The sequence below is a fragment of the Osmia lignaria genome, unplaced genomic scaffold, assembly GCF_051020975.1.
Source record: "Osmia lignaria lignaria isolate PbOS001 unplaced genomic scaffold, iyOsmLign1 scaffold0046, whole genome shotgun sequence".
Taxonomy (NCBI): domain Eukaryota; kingdom Metazoa; phylum Arthropoda; class Insecta; order Hymenoptera; family Megachilidae; genus Osmia; species Osmia lignaria.
Genome location: NW_027478187.1, coordinates 207,501 through 212,500, shown reverse-complemented (window position 1 = coordinate 212,500; position 5,000 = coordinate 207,501). Strand labels below are relative to the sequence as shown.

At 49.0% G+C, this 5,000-nt stretch overlaps 1 non-coding gene and 1 pseudogene across 1 annotated transcript; both read left to right on the top strand.

Annotated features, from left to right (window-relative positions):
* The first annotated feature begins 590 nt into the window (after positions 1 to 590).
* On the top strand, positions 591 to 745 carry LOC143307158 (5.8S ribosomal RNA). Its single transcript, XR_013064365.1, has one exon. It is a non-coding gene; the product is annotated as a 5.8S ribosomal RNA (ribosomal RNA).
* Positions 746 to 2,477: 1,732 nt separating this feature from the next.
* The window catches only part of LOC143307146 (large subunit ribosomal RNA), a 4,611-nt pseudogene continuing 2,088 nt past the window's right edge, over positions 2,478 to 5,000 (top strand).

Sequence of the window (5,000 nt, the reverse complement as noted above, 5' to 3'; positions counted from 1 at the left end):
TTGGTTGTTTCTTTGCCATCCGTGTTGCGATAAAAAGATTTCTCCATTGTCCAAAAAGGACGGATCGAGATTCCTCTTTCGAGAGGGAGAGAGAGGTACTTGCGGGTAACCTGGAATCTACGAAACACGCACCGTGGTAAGATTCGTGCGTCCGCCTGATCGATGTGTGTTGTTTACGGACCGGCTGAGAAGCGACGATAGCGAGTCTTTGAAAAACTATGTGTCCATTAGTTAGACCGATCGTCGCCGGCCGTGTGTCTGTTCGAATCTCGCAACCCACGATTCAGCGACAGGACGCGCGCTCGCATTCCTTGTGTGCGTTCGTACTTTTCAAGGTTTTTAAATGTACTTTACGCCCGACCGTCGAGAGGAGCGTGCCACTGGGCGTTTCTCCGACGGTTTCCGTCCTTGGACGCGATCGTGTCGTCAACGATCGAACAAACAAACAAACAAATACGTTGGCGACGCCCGAATTCGCTCTCCCGCACGCGCCGGGTGGGAGAGTGATGTGGGTATCGAATGTGATGCGTGTTAATAATGAAAATAACACTCTAAAGATCTAAAGAGTTTGAAATACAAAATTTTACGATTACCCTGAACGGTGGATCACTTGGCTCGTGGGTCGATGAAGAACGCAGCTAATTGCGCGTCAACGTGTGAACTGCAGGACACATGAACATCGACATTTCGAACGCACATTGCGGTCCACGGATACAATTCCTGGACCACGCCTGGCTGAGGGTCGTTTTCTTAACAAAAGACTGCTTGCGTTTGCTTCTCGAAAAAAGAGTAATTCATTTCTTTCTAAACATCTCGCCGTCGTTCAACGAAAGTAGAACGTTTCGGAGCGGGATTATCGAACGAAATTGAAAGAATGAATGAACGATAAACAAAGAAAGAGTCGCAACGTACGAGCGATAGTTGGGCAGTTCGTCGGCGTTTGTCGTGGAAACGATGTGACGAAAATCGCAACCGATACACTAAATGCAGGCCGTTAAAGGAGAAAAACAAATTTCGAAATATCTCTTCGAACTAGCGCAAGTGCGTCACGGCGCGCGAGTCGTTCGTTAAAATTTATAAACGACCGCCCGTGAAAGCACCGAGTTCTCGGAAGATAATCTATAAAGATTCTCCATCCTGCTGGAAGTTATCGGATCGGCGCGATTGTTCACTTGTAGAAATCCACGCTCCCGACGTTGCCAGAAACGATATTTACGAAAGGTGTGTCAAAAATAAACGAAAGAAGCTCTCCTATAAATTTAGAAAAAGCAAACGAGTGAAATGTTTGAGATGATAATTTGCTGAAATGCAAGCTCGAATAGCCCCAGGGTTTCGAATGATTCCCCGCGCTTTATACATCTCTCTGTTTACAAACGGTGTATAAATGAAAGATCGCTTCAGATGGGTCGTCGCTGTTTGACGCGCGATGCTGTTCCTTTTTTTTTGTCTGTCTGTGCGTTTAGCTTCGCTAAACAAGTTAAATGGTTAAAAAGCGTCGAAAAAGCGAATACACACGCGACAAGACAAATCTAACGAGTAAAGGAACGCTCCGCTCCAAGATAAAAATGGTTGTTTACAATCAATACAGCGTTTCGGTACCCCTGATCGTAGTCTGAAACTGTGTAACAAAAGAGAGGAAAGCGAATGGTGAAGGAACTTCGAAGCCTCCGTGGCGTGGCTAGAACTTGTGATAAAAGTATGTTTGCAGCAATTATGCATGCTCCCGTTAAAACAGCATTTCAATGTCTCGCATGGCTTAAAGCTCTAGGAGGCTTCAACATTTAGAATACATACGGACTACTTCGTTTGTTAAAGATAAGCGAAGACCGCGCGACCATCGCTCGGTCGTCCAGTCCTCGAAAGTTTTGTTGCGTTCCAAAGAAGAGACAAATGGGGTTTACCCTTGCGCTAAGGGGAGAAGAAGAGAAAAGCAGTTGTTAAATCTAAGAGGTGTGTGGAGTACATCGCGTGTTGGTTAAAATTGTTAAATGAAGTATACGCGAAATGTTCTCTCGCTCTTGCTTTTCCTCTTGCTTCCGTGGCGCTCGAAAAGAAGGGATGATAAATAAAGAAACCTATTCGAAATCTCTTGTGGAACAAAAAATAATACGGACGGACGTTAAAATTGAACCGAGACGAAATGGATCGTCTTGCGAGTTGTCTTCGCTTTGAAATTGTTAAAAATTGATAAAAGCAATACGACGAAGCTGCAGTCCGCAAAATGTTTGAAGCAAAAAGGAAATAACACGAAAATTATGGGAACGTCGTGTCTCAACTTTTTTTTCCCTCTTGTGCTCGTTTCATCGAACGATAAATACAAACATTTTGAAACGAGAGAGGAGGAAAAATTGAATATGCGAAAGGTTGATTCACGCACAGTTTCTCTACGTGTTTGCTTTTTTGCTTCTTTTCGTTTATTTTTTTTTTTTTTGCATCGAGCATCATTATTCACCTTTCGATGAAACCAAAGAAATTGACGACCTCAGAGTAGGCGAGATTACCCGCTGAATTTAAGCATATTATTAAGCGGAGGAAAAGAAACTAACTAGGATTTCCTTAGTAGCGGCGAGCGAACAGGAATGAGCCCAGCACTGAATCCCGCGGTACCGCCGCTGGGAAATGTAGTGTTCAGGAGGATCCGTTTATCCCGAGACATCGAATTGCGTCCAAGTCCATCTTGAATGGGGCCATTTACCCATAGAGGGTGCCAGGCCCGTAGTGACCGGTACGCGTTTCGGGAGGATCTCTCCTTAGAGTCGGGTTGCTTGAGAGTGCAGCCCTAAGTGGGTGGTAAACTCCATCTAAGGCTAAATACGACCACGAGACCGATAGCGAACAAGTACCGTGAGGGAAAGTTGAAAAGAACTTTGAAGAGAGAGTTCAAGAGTACGTGAAACCGTTCAGGGGTAAACCTGAGAAACCCAAAAGATCGAATGGGGAGATTCATCGTCAACAACGCTGGCTCCCGTTGGTGCGCGATGCCCCGGATGGACCTTCGGGTTCCATTAGCGAGGGCACACCACCTTCGGCGAATGTTCCGGCGAGGTAGTCGTGCACTTCTCCCCTAGTAGAACGTCGCGACCCGTTGCGTGTCGGTCTACGGTCCGAGGCGGAGCCTGTCCGTCACCTTAACGGTGTTCGTGACAGACCCTCGGTTGCCTGGCCGACTGCGCGACGGTACTCAGACGGTATCAGGCCGCAACCAATCCATTTTCGAATGTGTGTGCGTCAGGACCGCCGCAAGCTAGGTTCAGTTATAATTACCCGGATGTACGGACTATGCGCCGTCCCCGGGTCTGGCCAGCTGTTAGCAGGAGGAGTCCTTGGACTGGCCAAGCTTTGAATTACCGGTCGGCGACGCTATTGCTTTGGGTACTCTCAGGACCCGTCTTGAAACACGGACCAAGGAGTCTAACATGTGCGCAAGTCATTGGGATATAAATAAACCTAAAGGCGAAATGAAAGTGAATGTCGTCCTCTGCGTCGACCTAGGGAGGATGGGCCTCGTTACGATTAGGCCTCGCACTCCCGGGGCGTCTCGTTCTCATTGCGAGAAGAGGCGCACCTAGAGCGTACACGTTGGGACCCGAAAGATGGTGAACTATGCCTGGTCAGGACGAAGTCAGGGGAAACCCTGATGGAGGTCCGTAGCGATTCTGACGTGCAAATCGATCGTCGGAACTGGGTATAGGGGCGAAAGACTAATCGAACCATCTAGTAGCTGGTTCCCTCCGAAGTTTCCCTCAGGATAGCTGGCACTCGCTCGAACGTTATTGCGAGTCTCATCTGGTAAAGCGAATGATTAGAGGCCTTGGGGCCGAAACGACCTCAACCTATTCTCAAACTTTAAATGGGTGAGATCTCTGGCTTGCTTGCATCAAATGAAGCCATGAGATTTTATTATTGGATCAGAGTGCCAAGTGGGCCAATTTTGGTAAGCAGAACTGGCGCTGTGGGATGAACCAAACGCAGAGTTAAGGCGCCTAAGTCGACGCTTATGGGATACCATGAAAGGCGTTGGTTGCTTAAGACAGCAGGACGGTGGCCATGGAAGTCGGAATCCGCTAAGGAGTGTGTAACAACTCACCTGCCGAAGCAACTAGCCCTGAAAATGGATGGCGCTGAAGCGTCGCGCCTATACTCCGCCGTCAGTGGCAAGTGGGGCTGGACAAAATTTGGTCCTCCATGAAGCCCTGACGAGTAGGAGGGTCGCGGCGGTGTGCGCAGAAGGGTCTGGGCGTGAGCCTGCCTGGAGCCGCCGTCGGTGCAGATCTTGGTGGTAGTAGCAAATACTCCAGCGAGGCCCTGGAGGACTGACGTGGAGAAGGGTTTCGTGTGAACAGCCGTTGCACACGAGTCAGTCGATCCTAAGCCCTAAGAGAAATCCTATGTAAATGAGGTGTCCTAAAGCTCTCAGTTAAAAAGCAACAACAAAACTGTTAAATATGGCTAAATCGAATTTATAAGAAGTAGTTGCAGAGATGCACACCCATTGGGCGAAAGGGAATCCGGTTCCTATTCCGGAACCCGGCAGCGGAACCGCATACCATTCGGGCCCTCGTAAGAGTGTTCGTCGGGGTAACCCAAAATGACCTGGAGACGCCGTCGGGAGATCTGGGAAGAGTTTTCTTTTCTGTATAAGCGTTCGAGTTCCCTGGAAACCTCTAGCAGGGAGATAGGGTTTGGAACGCGAAGAGCACCGCAGTTGCGGCGGTGTCTGGATCTTCCCCTCGGACCTTGAAAATCCAGGAGAGGGCCACGTGGAGGTGTCGCGCCGGTTCGTACCCATATCCGCAGCAGGTCTCCAAGGTGAAGAGCCTCTAGTCGATAGATTAATGTAGGTAAGGGAAGTCGGCAAATTGGATCCGTAACTTCGGAATAAGGATTGGCTCTGAGGAGCGGGGCGTGTCGGGCTTGGTCGGGAAGCGGGTCTGGCTGACGTGCCGGGCCTGGGCGAGGTGAACGGTTGGCGACTTCGGTCGCGTCCCGGGATCCGAGCT